This window comes from Ambystoma mexicanum, chromosome 10, assembly GCF_040938575.1.
Source record: "Ambystoma mexicanum isolate Mex_15411 chromosome 10, UKY_AmexF1_1, whole genome shotgun sequence".
NCBI classification, from domain to species: Eukaryota; Metazoa; Chordata; class Amphibia; order Caudata; family Ambystomatidae; genus Ambystoma; species Ambystoma mexicanum.
Window position 1 is genome coordinate 530,990,092 of NC_090932.1, and position 17,576 is coordinate 531,007,667.

Below are 17,576 nucleotides of genomic sequence, written 5' to 3' on the forward strand. Positions count from 1 at the left end.
CGAGAAATGCATCAATATCCGCCTGCGAAGCGTGCAGGTGGGTATAAAACGCGTGAAACTCATTAAGGATCGCCTCATCCTCAAAGTGATTTGTCCCATCCCCGTCCGTGATGACCGCCACCCTGCCCCCCGAGGTATGCAGCCGCGTGGCCCTAGCCAACAGCCTACCCGGAGCTTGAACCTCGCCGTATTTCCGAGGTGCCGACCTAACCCATAAATACTGGACCTCCCGCTGGGCTAGGGTACGAAACTCCTGAAGACCCCTCATTATCTCCCCCTCTTGGGCTCTGGAAGGAACAGGGGCAGCCTCCTGCAACGCATGTATTTCCTCCTCGTTCCTCTCCAAATCCCTGCGGATCTTTTTCAATATACCGGCTTCCTTAGAAATACACTCCCTTCCCCCCCGTATCACGCACTTAAACCCCTCCCATAGGGCACCCACAGAGGACACCGAACCCTCATTCACCTCAAAATAGTCAATAGCCTTCTCCAGTTCCCCCCAAAAAACCTCCTCTGTAAGCTCGGCACCCTTAAACCTCCACAGTAATGTCCCCCCATCCGACCCCTCAACCGGACATCCATGGAAACCGGGGCATGATCGGAGAGAGTGCGAGCCAGGGTCCAAACCCCTAACCCCTGTCCCAAAAGAGCCTCAGACACCAGGAAATCTAGTCGCGTGGCCGCATTGTGTGGCTCAGAATGAGTGTACTGGCATACCCCGGGGTTTCGCACTCTCCAAACATCCGCCAATCCCCAAACCTGTTGCATGCCCTGAAGCTTAACGGAACAGACTGTGAGAGTGATGCCCAGTGTGATCCAAAGAGGGGTCAAGCACTGCATTGAAGTCCCCGGCCCATAGTACCTCCCCCGTGAATATCTCCGCCAATTGCCGCTCAATCCATTGCAGTGACTTGCAGGGTAATTCATAGAATTTTGCACAAAAAAATGGCGCACGCGGCTGGCGCACAGTGTGTGCGCGCGTGAATGTCTGCGCCAGCCGCGTGCGCTAAAATCGATTTCCGCGCAAAGCGTATTCATGGATTTTAGCCTCCAAAACCAGCCATGGCGCAGCGACCCTGTAGCAGCGCCAGTTACGCCCCCAAGAACTTGCGCAAGGAAAAGCCATCAAAATTCCCAATTCATTGCAAAGGGCTGCGCTAACCCTGGACCAGTTTACAGGGCTGCCAAACAGCAACCGCCAAGCGGGGAACGTGTATTACTGGGGTGCGGGGAAGTTCCACACGGGATTTCAGCAGGGTACATGTATTTCTGGGGTGCGGGGAAGTTCCACACGTGATTTCAGCAGGGTACGTGTATTACTGGGGTGCGTGGGAAGTTCCACACGCGATAGGCCCTGTGCGAGTGGGGTACGTCTATTTCGGGGGTGCAGGGGAGTCCTACACGTGAATCGGCAGTGTGGGTCCTCCCAGGTGTTCCCTCTACACCCTCCATGGCCCCTGCAAGCAGACCACACCACAGGGGACTACCCTGCACCCCTGGTCATGTCCCGCAGGCAGCCCATCCACCATGGGCATGCCCCCCCCAGCCAAGCCACATGTCACCTTGCACTAGTGATCACCAACGCATTATCCCCTTGCACCCCCAGCAGTGTGGGGCACCTGCCAGCAGGCCCCCACTCATGTCCCCCAGTACACCCACCCCCCAGCAGTGTGGGGCACCTGCCAGCAGGCCCCCACTCATGTCCCCCAGTACACCCACCCCCCAGCAGTGCAGGGCACCTGCCAGCAGGCCCCCACTCATGTCCCCAGTACACCCACCCCCCAGCAGTGTGGGGCATCTGCCAGCAGGCCCCCACTCATGTCCCCCAGTACACCCACCCCCAGCAGTGCAGGGCACCTGCCAGCAGGCCCCCACTCATGTCCCCCAGTACACCCACCCCCCAGCAGTGCGGGGCACCTGCCAGCAGGCCCCCACTCATGTCCCCTTGCACACCCACCCCCCAGCAGTGCGGGGCACCTGCCAGCAGGCCCCCACTCATGTCCCCTTGCACACCCACCCCCCAGCAGTGCGGGGCACCTGCCAGCAGGCCCCCACACATGTCCCCTGCACCCCCACCCCCCAGCAGTGCGGGGCACCTGCCAGCAGGCCCCCACACATGTCCCCTGCACCCCCACCCCCAGCAGTGTGGGGCACCTGCCAGCAGGCCCCGACACATGTCCCCCAGCCAACACGTCATCACAATCTAGATCCCTGGCCCTTATGGCCAGCCTCCACATGCCAAAGACCCACCCAAGTATTGCATCCACCCACATAGAAATGCCAATTACATGATACAACCCCAATAGCAAGTATGTAAATGAACACCTGTCCGTCGCACACAACCAATGGGTGCAAGTGAATGTCAAAACCCATATCATGACATGCATGAAACCAATGAGATGATGACACAAATGGAAGTATAAAAAATATATATTAAAGATAACATGAACGTAAATCAAATTAAACACACAACAATGGGAATAACAAAAGAAATGGTCCATGTCTGATAAATTATGAAAATCAAGAAAACATAAGCAAAAGAAATCCTAAAAGAAATGTTGTCCTAAGTCACAGTTCAAAAAATAAATCCAAGGGAAAATTAAAAAGTAAAAACCATTGCTCCATGGTGAACACAAAAAAAATATTAAAGATGAATCCAATGTAGAACTATCAACAATTGAAGAATCCAGGGTCCATGAGCCCAATTTAAGAAATGAAACCTACAAAAACTACCTAATAAAAAAACTATATACAAAAATGTGGTCCATTGTCCAAGCGGTCCAAAATAAAGAAAAAACTAAAGGAAACCTAATAGTAACTATTTACAAGGGCAGCGGGCAAGTCCAACGGGTCACATGTTGATGACCCGGGCCAGGGTATCATGGAACTCCTGCTCGATGTCCCGGAGGCGGTCCTCTTCCATGGCCCTGAGGGTTCGCAGGGACGATGACAGCTGGAACTCCAGGTCCCTGCGAATGGCCTTGAGGCACTCGGCCAGCCTCAGGGCCCTACGCATGGAGTTCTCCGCCCTGACCATCGTGAGCCGTGCCTCTTCCGCCCGCTGCCGCTCCGCATCTATCGCATGGCCCAACAGCTGCCAACCGGAAGACACTTCCCGTCCAGGGTCCTCCTGCCCTCCGGCCGATGCCTGACCCTCCGATGTTGATGGCCCCGAGCCATCATTGCTCCCACCTACAGCCTGCTCCTGCTGTCCATGTGCCCTGTCCGATGGTGCCTGCACATCCTCCATCTGCTGGTCTCCAGTTGTGGTGTCCACCCCTGCTGGACACCCAATTCCCGACAGGCAGGGATGGGATCTCCACCAAGCTGGCTGTGTTGGTCAGGCCTGGTCCACAGGGGGCCCTGGTGGAATCTGGGCCGGAAGAAGATGTGGAGAACGACCGGCACATAGCCTCCACAGAGGAGGAGAGGTCCGCCAGAGTGTGCGTCACATGTAGGAACCCACCGACCAGGGTCCTCCCAGCAGTGCCACGTCACGACGCTGCTCTTCGTGATGGCGTGCGGTCTCCGCCCAGGAAGAATGCACGTCATCACAAATGACACGCGTGTGCAACGCGACACCCACCAGGACGGATCCCATATGGTCGCGGGACCCCTCGCCTGCAGGTAGTGGAGAGGCAGGTGATATGGCACTCTTTCCCCCCCCCCCCTACCTGCGGACGGGCCTGGGACTGGGCCTCACTGCTGGTGCATGATGGTGCAGTCACAGGGTCAAGGACGGCGACATGCAAAGGCCCCTCCGCGGTGACCTGTGCTGCCTCCTGACCCTGGCCCTGGACTGCACCACTTGCACCAGTGGTACTACCCCCCCCCCCCCCACCAGGCCCCATGTGCGGCTCAGTAGCGGGCTCCTCCTCCTCTGTGGAGACCACCAACCTGGATGTCTCCACACCGTCTTCCGCCATTGGAAGCCCCTGTGGGGGCTCACCCGGCCCTTCCGCCACAGCCGTTGTGGCAGACGCAGCACCAGCCCCCTTGCTCCCGGATGATGGTAATTCCTGGGAGGTTGGCTGGGCCATGCGTCGCCGCCCAGTGGAGGCATCCCCGCCGCTTGGCTCCACAGGGCCGTCTCCGCCCTCTTCTTCACTTGACGCTGCGTAGAGGGAGACATGGAACGCAAGCATCAGGGTACAGCACAAAATACCCTAGACAGGAAGCAATAACACATGAGTGGCACTGTCAAATGTCGCTTCCATCCTGTCCTTCCACAAGACATGGGTCAATGCATGCAACAGACATGCAGAAACACTCCCGGCACCTGCACTCAACATCAACACCCCTGTAAACCAAGATGTTGCCTTCAAAGTCACATGCAGCCATGGCGTTTCATAGTGAAACACACACTTCTCTGGCGCACACACATGTGCACCATACATGTATATGACATCAGCACCCATTCCTCATTCCCCCTCCATGTCCAGGAACCGAGACTGGCATACTTTCAGGTGTGCATTCTGCATAGAGGGCCCCATGTTGCATGAAAACACATGCACCTACCATGTGGTTCACAAATAACTGGTCCCACATGCATGACCATGATGTCCCTGCACACACATATCCATACATGGCCTATGTCACACATACAGGCAAGTATCAGACTGCCAGCACACTGCAACATGCCCTGTCTCACCCAGCAATGCTTGGCCACTTACCGCTCAACTCCAGACGGGTCTGCCTCTGAAGGATCTGGGCATGGAGCGCTGGGCCTACACGTTCCAGGACCCTCATCTGGATGTTGCTCAGGCTGACCCGGCCCCCCTCCGCGAGGCGCCGGGCCTTGTTGAGGGTCCTGGACCTGAAGTCCTCTCAGCGCTTCTTGACATGATGGAATTTGCAGACTGACACCCCCTCCGCGTTGATGGCAGTCATGATGTCCGTCCAGATCCTGGTCCGTCCTTCCTTGTTGGCGCGCCTTGTTCCGAAGAGGGCATCATAATGCCCCAGGACATGCTCCACCAGGACACCAACTTCGGTGGCAGTGAAGCTGGTGGCCCTCTGCCTTTCTGGCGGGGGGTTGCCAGTGGTGCCAGATGGTGTAGTGCCCGACATGGCAACCCCAGCGGCAGGTGTGGGTGGGCAACTGGGTCCTGGGGCTGGGCTGTGGAGCGATGGAATAGCAGTCGGGAGTCTTCGGTTCCAGCAGGGGTGGTCACAGCAACAGCACCCCTGGCTGACGTGCAGGCAGCAAATGGCAGGGCACGTGGGCAGCAGGCAATCGGGCAGCAGATGGCAGGTGGGAGCGTGCTCGGGGCTCTGGGGGGGCAGTAATTCGGCCTTCTGGGCAGGAGCGTGGTCTTCTGTGTGTGAACGCATGGCCAGCTTGATACGGAGTGATTTGGCACGTGAAAATCTTGCACGTCAGCGTGTAATTCGAGGAAAGGCCTTTAGCGAGTCAGCGCACGTACACGATTTCATTGGACCAGAAGGCCCTTAGCGCATAAGGGTGTCTGTGACGTGACACGCGCAGGTGTTTCCCTCATAGCACGTGATGACAGAGCACACGTGGAAAAGCTGCACGTCCGAGTGTCAGCGTGTGTAATTTGAGGAAAGGATGCATACACGCATAAGTGACGTGTACGTGTGAGCCGGTTTAAAAGGTACGCGTAGAACGCCATTTTCTTGTACGTGCTTTTCGTGGAGAGCGAGTGGGTGAATTCTGTACTTCTTGTCGGTTCACACGCGATTACTTTACAGCGTTTCTAGTTCGTAGTTACCTCTGACAACTCATTTTTCTACTTTTTTTGGGCCTGTTTCCTCAAACAGTGTTCACTTCTTCTTTTGTCCTGTCTCCTCAGACAGAGTACAATTCTTCTTTTGGCAGGGGTGTTGCCAACGCGCGCACGCGCGTATTTTTCACGTTCTTATTCCAGGCAGACGGTGAGTTCTGCACGTACTTAGCAACTGTGCTTGCCCCGTGTCTCGCACTCCCCTTCAGAGGTCATTGCAGGCTGCGTGTATTACGCGTACGCTTATTTTTGTTTTTCTGGGTGCCACAACGTAGTGCGGGTTCATTTTTCCACGCACGTGGTCTACGAGGGGTTGCGTGCACGTTTATTTTTGTTTTTGGGCTGCCTGTGCGTTGCATGACCCGTCATCTTCCCCCAGGGGTCACAGACCGCCTTGTTAGAGCACTAGGGTACGAATTCCATCTAGTACCCTGCCCCTTTGACCCCCAATCGCCCAGGACAATAGTTTACTGCTACTCCCATATGCACAACATCAGTGCCATGGTTGGGAGGCGACCAAGCGGTAAGGGAGGCAAAGGTGGCTGACCTTCAAAAGGTGGACGTGGTGGGCGCGGTAGGGGACGTGGCCAGGATTTGCTGGGTGCCCCTAGACCCCCATGTGTGGAGGACCAATCACGGACAACCATGCTCCCACACCCCCCCCCCCCCCCCCCCATGGTTGAGGGGAAACGTGGCTGAGACCATCCCAGATCAGCCCCTGTTGGACCAGCCCATTGTGGCACCTGACCTGGCACAGGATGACTCCCTGGCTGACTTCCAGGTCAGCAAGTCTAGGCCACGTGTGGCTGTGCAAGTTGTCAGCAAGGCACGTGGATCTGGGACAGCTATGTCATCTGCTGCCCCAAGTATGCAGGGTGGTGAGGCTGCAGGGGCAGCTGCAGCTCCATCAGCCCCAGGTCTGACACTCCCAGCCAGGACCGTGTCGGTCCTGGTCCATCATACTGATGTTCCCCCTGCCAACATCACACTTCAGACAATGCCTGCACCAAGTCATATGGTCAATGTGCATTCGTACACTCCAACATCCCAGTCAACCGGTGATTCTGCCCCTACTGACCAGAGTGCGTTAGCAATTCTGGCTCCGCTCCACCTTCTAAAAAGTGGAAGAAAGGTGCTGTGGCACGACAGGCTGAGACCCCAGGCACGGCTACACACTCCGGCACGTCCAGGAAGCCTTGCTTTAATGACGCGGAGCTTAAAGCACTTGTGAGCTATGTGTCGCAACATAGCCACGAAATGGTAGTGACTGCAGGGTCCAAGACCACACCTGGTCAATGTAAGGCACACTGGCAGACCATCGCCAACCACATAAGTGCCCTCGGATCTGTGAGGCGCTCAGCTGATGATTGCTACAAGCGGTGCAACGACCTGAAACGCAGAGCAAAGGACAAGCTGGCCTCAAATCATGCCGCTACTCTGGTGACTGGCGGTGGGTCTCCACAAGAGGACAACAAACTCACTGAACATGAGTCTCTTGCTGGGACCTTTGTCACAGAGGAACAGATCCGAGGTATGGGAGAACTACCTGATTACGAAGCATTGTCCGGTGAGTGCCCATGCGTGTGTGTAGTGCATGTGTATGTATTTTGGGTGACGGGTTCTGATTGAGTGCCAGGTGAGGGTGTGTACTCCAGAGTGTTATAAGTCACCCATTTCCTTCCTCACATGGGATCACGTGCCTTGTATTTGGCTATGACTGCATCCCTTCTGCCCACAGTATCCTATTAGGTCCACAATTGTGCAGTTGACCTTGTACTGCCATCTTGCAACTACATTGGTCAGAATTTGTAAGTGTGCCTTCAGAATAATATTTTCCACTCTCCCCTTTTTTGCTAGACATTTATCAACCATATTGTGACATATGTGATATGCTTCGGTCATTGTTTACTGGCCACACTGGGGCAATGCTTTACCTGGTTATGTACACAATGAGACCATTCAGGCTGATGGAGTATTGGCCAGCACAAATGTTTAGATGAGTGCCTGTTTGCATGTGGAAAATGACAGATGTTTCCTGCGATGTCAATGTGAGGGAAAATAGATCAGCCAACTATTACTGTATTCTTGTACCTTGCATGTGTTGCAGTGAGTGGCACATGTGTACTTAGTCCCAGTATGCAGCATTTTTCATGTCATCATGTCCATCTCACATGGATGGGTGACAGTACTCAATCACTGACATATGGCTGTACTTGTCAAATGTTCCATGGCTATGCTAAATGCCATCTGTGTGCTGCCATGTGTCATGTATGTGTATTGGACATGCCACTCACAGGCCAATGTGTGATGGCAGTGCTACCCAGCATGCAGCAAATTTGTTGCTCTCCCATATTGGTGTCATCAGTGTCTGCCTTTTGCCTCCCCTTACTACTCAGTGACAGTGCAGGCATGGGAGGGTTATAGTCATGTGGGACATGTGTGACATGTGTGACATGTGTGAATGATGTACTGGTTCTGTAGCTTGACAGGCCTATTTGTGTGCTATGGTGCTAATGCCCGTTTCCATTTTTTCTCTCATGTTTTTGCAGGGGATGACGCACTTCATGCCGTTGAGGTGGAGGAGATGGTGCAGACCCAGGAGGAATCCCAGGCACGACCGGGCACCAGCGGGGGACTTGGTGTGGTGGTGGGTGAGAACCCAATCCTCCTCCAGACCATACTTTCGAGGGGTGTCTTTGGGTGCACCTCCCCAGACCTCTATTCAGGTGCTGATTCGGATGATGAGACCTATGTGCCGTCACAGGTAAGTGTTTCTCGCAGGGATTCTGTTCTGGGCAACCCACCTGCACCAGGGGTAGATCCCTCTATGGAGATGTCAGTGTTGGTAGAGGCGCCTTTGGCGGTTACGGATGCAGGGTCACACTCCACAGCATCTGATCCTGTTCCTAGGCCAGCAGATCAGAGGGGGAATACAGTCCTGCAGCCTCAGGCGTTGCCAGCACAGCAAGGTGCACATCGCCTTGCCCCAAACAGGTGTGGTGCCCGTCGATGCAGTGGCCGTACGCCACCAGGCAATAGCGTATGGGAGAACTCCATGTACGCTATGGCAACCCAACAGTCGGCATCAGTTGAAATTATGGCTCAGGCAATGGAGAGGGTGGCCACTTCCATTATCCCCCCCTGAAAGGCAGATGGAGCAACTGTAACGCTCACCTGATTCCCGTAGAGGCGCCGGTCTTGACTGGGCGTATACCGTATCTTCAAAGGTGATGTGTAACACACAGCTGGCTCTTTGGGCTGGACCTCTGTGCACTGTATGTGTGACTCGAAGGGTAAGATGTCTGCAGATAGAAAATATGGGATTAAGGAACTGGGTTATTGAATGTCTCCTTCCTTTTCTCTTCTCCTGTAGAACCCCAAAGGTTAACGCTCTCACCTTAGGTAACTGAACGCCGTGCTCTCCATCTGCCTCGGGGCAGGGTGCTGTAACCAGTTTCTTCACTGGATAGGTAGCGCAGGCCTCTTGACTTCAGAGGACTGCTGTCCGTCGTTTACTGCACGAACGGTAAGTTTCGAGTAATTCTAATGTCTTTAAAGTCTTTAGTAATGATGTTTCTTGTTTTGCAGGGTTCCGGCTATGGCGGATGACGGGCTGAAGTGAGTTGAAGATGGAGCCCGTGTGATGAATAGAAGCGCCTGGAAGCACGTAAGTAAGCGCTTGTTGCCTGCTTCACGATGCGCTCTAACTGTCTTTTTATTTTGCAGGTACAAGTTCGGAGCGGCTGCAGGGTGCCGGAATACCCACTGGGTTAGATGTGGAAAGGAGTAATGGCACGTGAGTATTAAAGTTCCCCAATGTCTTTAAACGCACCTTGTTTTGTCTTTCAGATGCGGGATGCAGCGCCGAAGGCCTCCGGAGCGTGCGAAGAGTTGGTAAGCTTTTGTCTTTCAGATGCCGGAATGCAGTGTGAAGACCTCCGGAGCGCACGAAGAGTAGGTAAGCCTTTGTCTTTCAGATGCCGGAATGCAGCGCGAGGCGTTGGTGACAGCCGATGGACCAGGTAAGTGAAGAGCTGTCACTGAAGACCGTAATGCTAACCTGTTCTTTCTTGTCTTTATAGGTGTTGCTGAAGACTGGATTCAGGATGGTAAGCCTTTTTCCTTAGGCCCAGGATCAGATGCAGAAGACACGATGAGCGTTCTGCTGCAGAGGATGCAGAATAACGCAAAGCAAGATTCATCCATCGGGTGTGGTTTAAATAGCCTCCTGTAGTGCTTAGGTGTCTCCTTCCACAGCCACGCCTAGGTAAGAAAAGAGTTCCTGCTTTCCAGAAGAGTTCCAGTGTTCTGAATCTAGGGAGTGGCTCCAGCCCCACCCAACAGGAAAAGTAGTTCCAAACAGAAGAGGATCAGAGGCTGAACTGGCAGGCAAGTAAGCAGCATGGTCTGCTGCAGGTAAGTCCACCCAAGCATTATGAGCCCGGCGCTTCCAGCGCTGGGACTGGGCATATTTATGAGCCTGGTGCCACTGGCGCCAGGACTGGGTCCAAAAGGTCCCTATTGGGACTGGTTGGCACTCGGAACCTGGGTTATGGATCTGCTTCCAAGGGAGTTGGGAAAACCCTGACCTTTTGGAAGCAGAGATCATGACAGCAACTACAGCAGGCAACAGACTCCATTTGCCAATCACATAGGGAAGACATGTTGGCGTCCAACAGGGACCGACGGGCGGCACTGGAGACTCTGCGCCAATCCATCTCAATTGAGTCCCAGGCACACAGGGAAGCCCTGTGTGAAGAACTCATAACCTCAGGCAGACTCTTCTTGAGCTTGAGACTTCCGCTAATTTTATGGCAGAACAGCGGCTGGAGCACCTCACAAGTACGCTCTAAGCTGAGATGCGGGCAACTCGGTAGGAGATCCGGGCATCATGTCAGGTGTTGCATGGGGATCTCTGCACTATAATCCTCCAGAACGAGACCTTCCACACTCACATGCTTGCTGCCATGGAGGACCATACCAGGGCTTTGCGTGGGGTGCCTCCCATAGCACCACCACCTCCTGATGCAGCAGCAGATGGTCATGAGAGCGACGGCGGCAATTCTCCCACATTGGCATAGCCATGCAGGCCATGAGCCCATGAGGTGTTTTTTTTTTCTTCCCAACATCCACACAGGTGGCTGTTAGTGCGCACCCTGTCCTCGGACCTCCTGGGTGGCCTCCGCCCCTGCCCCCCACATGGCCATTTTTGATTTTTAAAAAAAATCATTTGACAGTGTGTTGCCTTGTGTGGCTCCCGTGGGCATCCACTGTATTCCGGCTGGACACATGCAGGCTTGTCCTGAGTTTGGGTTAGATGCTTGGGTTCATGAGACACACACCCCTCCTGCTTCCCGTTTCCATGGGCTTGCAAAGGGTATGACCAAGGGACAGTGATGTACACAGTGACGTTGGGCTTCCTTGAGCTGTGTGGGCAGTCTGTAGTCAATACTGTGTAGACGTTCCTTGTGTATATTGTTGTTGTATTGTACACTGCATGGTGTATTAATGTATGATTTTGCTTCCATGTCTCCCTCTGAATTTGCAGGTTCATTCCTCATGTCTTCACAAGGCCGTCTACTTTGGAGATGGAGTTCATGTTGTATGCAGTACACAGACCAATTTTGAAGGCTGCAAGACTACAGTTTGAAGGGGGCGATGTGGTGGCATATTCAGGTTGTATGACTACGACTACTTTAACTTAGTACTGTCATGTGTTAGAAATGTTTGAACTTGTCTAGATGCATTGTTTAGTTGGTAAGTATTTGGTCATGTGTGGTGTTAGTTCAACATTACTAGGAGCATATTGTGTGTGGCCAGTTTCCATTAAGGACACTGTACTTTGTGACACTTGTGTCAGGTTTTTGGGATTGCTTTGTTTGCTCTCACATAGCATGACATGCCATGGTGTGTTAGGTGGCGGTGCTGGGGAGGGGTTGGGTGACATGGCACTGTTCTCATATTGTATTTTGCAAGGGGGTCATGCATTTAGCAGCAAATGTGTCTTTTGATGACACAGCATTGGTGGTGTTTCTGTAGGTAGGGATGCACACATTGTGACACTTCCAGGTGACCAATCTCAGGATGGTATGGTTGTGACAGTTGACTGTCCCTCATGTCATCGATTGTCAGCTGGTATGTGGCAGGGCTGTGTGCACTCCACAGGGGTGTGATTCTAAGTGAAGTAATTAGCCACCAGCTGTGTTCGGGCTGCCTCACCCCGTGCCCTTCCCCTCCCATGCGCAGCGGGCGTGCATGTGGTTGGGGATGTGGGGGCACCACCATGTCCACCGGCAGGCCCCGGTGTGTTGCAACGTTGTGCAGGACACATGCTGCCACTATGATCCTGCACACTACTGGGGGAGCGTATAACAGCTGCCCACCAGAACGGTCAAGGGAGTGAAAGCGTGACTTGAGCACTCCGAATGTGCACTCCACTATGCCCCGGGTTGCAAAATGGGCTGTGTTGTATCTTACCTCGGGTGGCGTGGTGGGGTTCCGAATTGGCGTCATCATGTGGGTGCTCAGAGTAGGCACTGTCCCCTGGGGAGGTGGTGATGTGTATCATTAGTGGGGTTGTGACATTACTCAGTATCTGGCATGCATGCATGTGCTGTGGCATTTATACTCGCCAAGCAGCCATGTATCGCCATGCCGCCCAGCTTCTAGGTCCCGGTTTAGGGTTGACATTCTGTAAATGAAACTGTCATGGGTGGACCCTGGATAGTTGGCATATACTGAGGTGATGATTCCCTTTGCATCACATACTACCTGCACGTTGATGGAATGACAGTGCTTGCGGTTTCTATAGATGTGCTCTGATGCCCTGGGGGGGACGTAGGGCCACATGGGTGCAATCAATGGCACCTAGGACTTTGGGGAATTGTGCCACCCCATAGAAATCCTGGACGACAGCCTGCCTTTCTGCAGGTGTTCTGGGCAGGTATATGTGCCTGCGCACTGATGGGCGTGCAGTCATGATGGCCAAGACCTGGTGTAGGCAGCGTGACTGCGTGGCCTGTGACACACCCCCCACTATGGCACTTGTCCTCTGAAATGAGCCGGTGGCCAAAAAGTGCAGTACATTGAGGACCTTCTCCAGGGGGCTGAGTGCTTGGGAGCACAGGGTGGGTGATGTGAGGTCATCCTCCCACTCACTGACCAGGTCGAGTATTATGTGAGGTGGAAACCTGTACCTCGCATACACCTGGTCATCAGGCATGCCAAAAAGGCTTGTTCTGGGTGTGAAAATTCTGGGCCTGACGATCCTCCTCCTCCGGTATCCCATGACCACTGCTGCTAGGAACGGTATGTTCATCCTGGCGTCTGAGCTTGCTTGTTGTTTGCGCGCACTTTTAAGCTGCGCGGGTACACATACGCCTGCTTCCTGCTGGCGTACGTGTTTCCGGATTAGCACGTCTTTTTTTTGCGCATGCGCGTTCTGCACATTTGCTTCCTGTACTTCCCCGCCCACCCAAGATTTAAATGTACCCCGCTCGCCCAGGCACAATCGCGTGTGTGAAACTGCCCGTGCACCCACGAAATACACGCTGTTGTTGACACAGCGGGTGTCCGTGTTTGTCGCGTACCCCTTTGCACGTCATTTGTCCTGGAGGGCCACAGTATGGGAAATTGATCAGAGCTGTATATACGTGCTTTTTGATAGCGCACATTTTTTTAATGCGCAGGGACGCTACCGCCTGCCTTCGTGTGGGGACATGTGTTGATGTACATAGTAGACTTTTGGTTTGTGTCATGGAATCGCCATTTCACTGCTGGGGCGTGGGGGTGCAGGGGAACATGCGTTGTTGATCATATTGCAAGGTGACATGTGCCTTGGCTGGGGGGCATGCCCATGGTGGATGGGCTGCCTGCGGGACATGACCAGGGGTGCAGGGTAGTCCCCTGTGGTGTGGGCTGCCTGCAGGGGTCGTGGAGGGGGTAGAGGGGACACTTGGGGAAGGGGGGGGGGACCACCACACTGCCAATTCACGTGTAGGACTCCCCGCGCACCCCCGAAATACACGTTCCCCGCTCTGACAGCAAAATCGCGTGTGAAACTTCCCAAGCACCCCAGATTTACACGTACCCCGCTCGCCCAAGGCCAATCGTGCGTGAAACTTCCCGCGCCCCCACGAAATGCACGCTATTGTTGACACAGCGGGTGTCCGTGTTTGTCGCGTACCCCTTTGCACGTCATTTGTCCTAGAGGGCCACAGTATGGGACATTCATCATGGCTGTATATACGTCCTTTTTGTTAGCGCACATTTTGGCGCACATTTCTTTCATGCGCAGGGAGGCTACCGCCTGCCTTCGTGTGGCGGACGTGTTTGGCCTGTGCGCGTCTTTGCCCGTGCGCTGGTTTGCCCTATTCGATTCCATGAATACGTGTTGTAGGCGAGCTTGTGGGCGTTCTTCCCCCCGTAACGCTCTAATTTTCACGCGTTGTTCCCCATTCCGCGTGTCACGGCCCGTGTTAAGCCTACTTTTGCGGTGTGTGCCACGTTATGTGCACTTTCGCTGTGCGCTTAGCGAACGCGGTTTGAAGACGTGTGCGCCACGCAGTATTTTGGCGCACATCCTGGAATTTCCTCGCGCACGTACTTCCATGAATCGCTGTGCGCGGGTTTCGCTGCGATTTTCGCCCTGGCACTGCGATTCGCTGAAAATTTCAGCGCACATTATTTCCATGAATCGTCTGTCGTGTCCTGGTTAGGGCCATAATAACTAATAAACATGTACAGCCTCCCCTGAATAAGCCCCTGGAGTATAAGCGTCCACCCCGCCCGGCCCCTCAGTACCTTGACCAGTCGAAATCCCACCGATCTATGCACCAGAATGGCTACCCCCCGGGAAAAGGAGTACGACAAGTATCTGTGGCACCCCCGCATTTACCAAACTTCGCTTCTGAGTCAACTGTAAGGTGGGTTTCCTGGGGGAAGGCCACATCCACCCGATGATGCCGCAAATATTGTAAAACCTTACAGCATTTCGGCGGAATATTAAGGCCCCTCACATTCCAGGATAAAAGCCTAAACGACTCCATCACCGAGCAACCAAAAACTCATGCAAACAGCCATCGACCTCCGGTGGCATTGTGCATCCCGTGTCACGACCCACTTTACCAACAACCCAACAACCGCCCAGCCCCCCTCCCCTACCGACAACCCCCCAACTTGTCGGTGCCACCCCTGCGCCCTACCCCCAAACGCCCACCCAAACATCATGTCAGCGACAATGTAGCGAACCAAACACTTCTCGCCCCCAAACAAGCCCAATGTAGTGCCTCACTGGCCAGGCTCCTCCGGCAACATATCCAAAAAGGAGGCCGCTTCCCCAGGAGACTGAAAGAACAGCGCTTTGCCCCCATGCTCCACAGGAAGCTTAGTCGGAAACAGCATAGCATATTTAATATTCCTGGCTCTCAGCCGCTTCTTCACATCAAAAAAGGTTTTTCGAACAGCCTGCACCTTATCCGAAAAATCCAGGAAGAACCTAATGACATCCCCCTTGTAAGACACAGTACCCCTCTCCCTTGCCTTCCAGAGAATAGTATCCCTGTCCCGATAGTTCAGGAGGCGAGCTATCAATGGTCTCGGTGGGGCTTCCGGAACGAGCCTCCTACCACTAGGTATCCTATGAGCCCTCTCCACCACACACACCGGAGAGAAGCCCTCCGAGCCCAGTGCCTCCCTCAAGATGTCCTCTACCAGGCTTTCCATATCCTTCCGGTCCACCGACTCCGCCAGCCCAACAATCCTCACGTTATGCCTCCTCGACCGCGACTCAAGTCCTCCTGTTTCTCCCTGAGCTCCTTCAGGGCCCTCTGCACCTCCGCCATCACTCCGGACACTGAGTTCGCAACATCCTCCACCCCGGAAATCTGTTCCTCTGCCTCATCCAGCCTCTAACCATGCTTATCCAATCTGACCTGCATATGATCTACCTTGCAGGTTAGAGTGTCCAGCTCCCCATCAAGAGACTGAATCCCGGATTGCAGTTGCAGAAACATGGCCTTGATATCCTGAAAAGCAGAAGGATCTGTCCCAGCTGTCAGGACTCCTTGTTCCGAGGAGTCCCCCATCGCCCCACCGAGTTTAGCCTGAATAGGCGCCTCAAAGTGCAGCTTGGCTTGATGTTTCCCACTCTTTCCCGATTTTGACATGGCGGACAAGGGTGGTCGGGAGAAAGGCCAAAGGTCCCACAAACAGGAGTGCACCCGGAGCAGAGCCCCCCCCCCCTGCACCCCAACAGGCCCCTCCTGGAGTCACCAATGTACCGGTTGGACCTCTCCGCCACCAGGCCTCCGGCCGCGAAACAAGAGGAGGCAGGCGCAAGGCAGCCCCAGCACCACCAACCAATGCCCTGTAATCCGTGGGCAATAGGTGTATTCCGGGCACACAAGTCAGGTGTATCGAAGAACACAGTGCAGCTCCCAGGCCCCCCTTCAGCCCCCGAGGTCACTCGAGCAATCTGCACCCCGAACCCGCCAGGACCTCCAGCTGCAGCAACAGTCCTCTCCGGCATCCACGCTCCTCGGCCGCGGGGAGGGGATCAACAAGGGAGCGCAGCCACCTCCCAAGCAGCGCCTCCCCAAGCTCCTCCAGTGCAGAGGTCCCGGCCGCGAATCTCACCAGCAGCGCCACGCCGCTGTGCCCCCGCTGCGGCCAGGAGAGTCCACCCCACCAACAGCGCCACCTTGGCGGACCTCCTCCCGGGCCGCTCACGCCGCCGCCTCCACTCTTCACCGCGGTCGCGGCGTACCCGCCCAGCTACCTGGGTGCCCCTCCGAAGCTCCTTGCGGCTACACCGGCACACCGCAGCCGCCCGCCAGCACAGGACCGGGACCTCCCTGCCACAGCCAGCGACTCTCCCGCACGGCAGCTCCACTTCAAGGCCGCTCGGCTTCCGCGCCGGAGCCCTGGGCGCCAGTCCAGAACTGCGCCCCTTCCCACAGACCAAATCAGTGCCAGCAGGGGCCGAACAGGATCAGGCGCCGACACACTGCAGCAAACGGTGAGAAACCTCACAAGTCTACAGGATATCTTGCCGGATAGCCGGGGGTGCCGAGGAGCTTCACAGACCCTCGGCCATATTGGTCGGGCTCTCGAGCGCCCGCCGACCATGTAACACTTGATTCACCAGACAAAGGGCCTGGAACTTGACCCTGCCCTCAACCGGCAGCGACTATAGTTTGTTATTAAAAACTGGGGAAACTTGAGCATACCTTGGTAAACCAACAGAGCTACTGAATTCTATACTATTGACAGTATTTTCAGATAATATTTAGGCTGGGCCAACAGGGTGGCATTACAATAATCCAGGATTCCCTTTATGGCATACGAGACCACAGGCCCTCTCAAGTAGAGAGGCAGAAAAGGAATTCCCTTTTTATGTTTTAAAACAAAGCTACATCTGGCGCAAACCTGGAGGTCTGTGAAAGGGAGGCCGGATGTTTGAACCCCAGATTCTTTACAGAATCCACCAGTGATGGAAGTACACCCAAAGAAGGGGGCTGACAATCCGTGGACCAGGTGCCTGAGAACAGACTAGTAGGACCTTGTTTCTGTCGCCGTTAAGTTTTAACCAGTTGTCATTCATCCACGTACCAATGTCTGCTAAACTACCCTGCAAGCGCATGGTTGAAACCCTGATTGATGGGGTTTGAGAATAGAGGCTTCCGCGGCTGAGGAATGTGATAGGGAAACCTTGTTTCACTTGGTAAAGGTTAAACCTGTTTGGCAGAAAGAAAAGCTGCTATTATGACACGCAAAGAAGATGCCCTTCTTTTTTTTAGTGATAATGAACACATTTTTTTATTTAATGAA

General features: G+C 54.4%; 1 protein-coding gene across 2 annotated transcripts in view; it reads left to right on the forward strand.

Annotated features, from left to right (window-relative positions):
* Positions 1 to 17,576, forward strand: part of PPP1R7 (protein phosphatase 1 regulatory subunit 7) — a 735,538-nt gene that overhangs the window by 130,813 nt on the left and 587,149 nt on the right. The gene's annotated exons all lie outside the window — the stretch shown is intronic.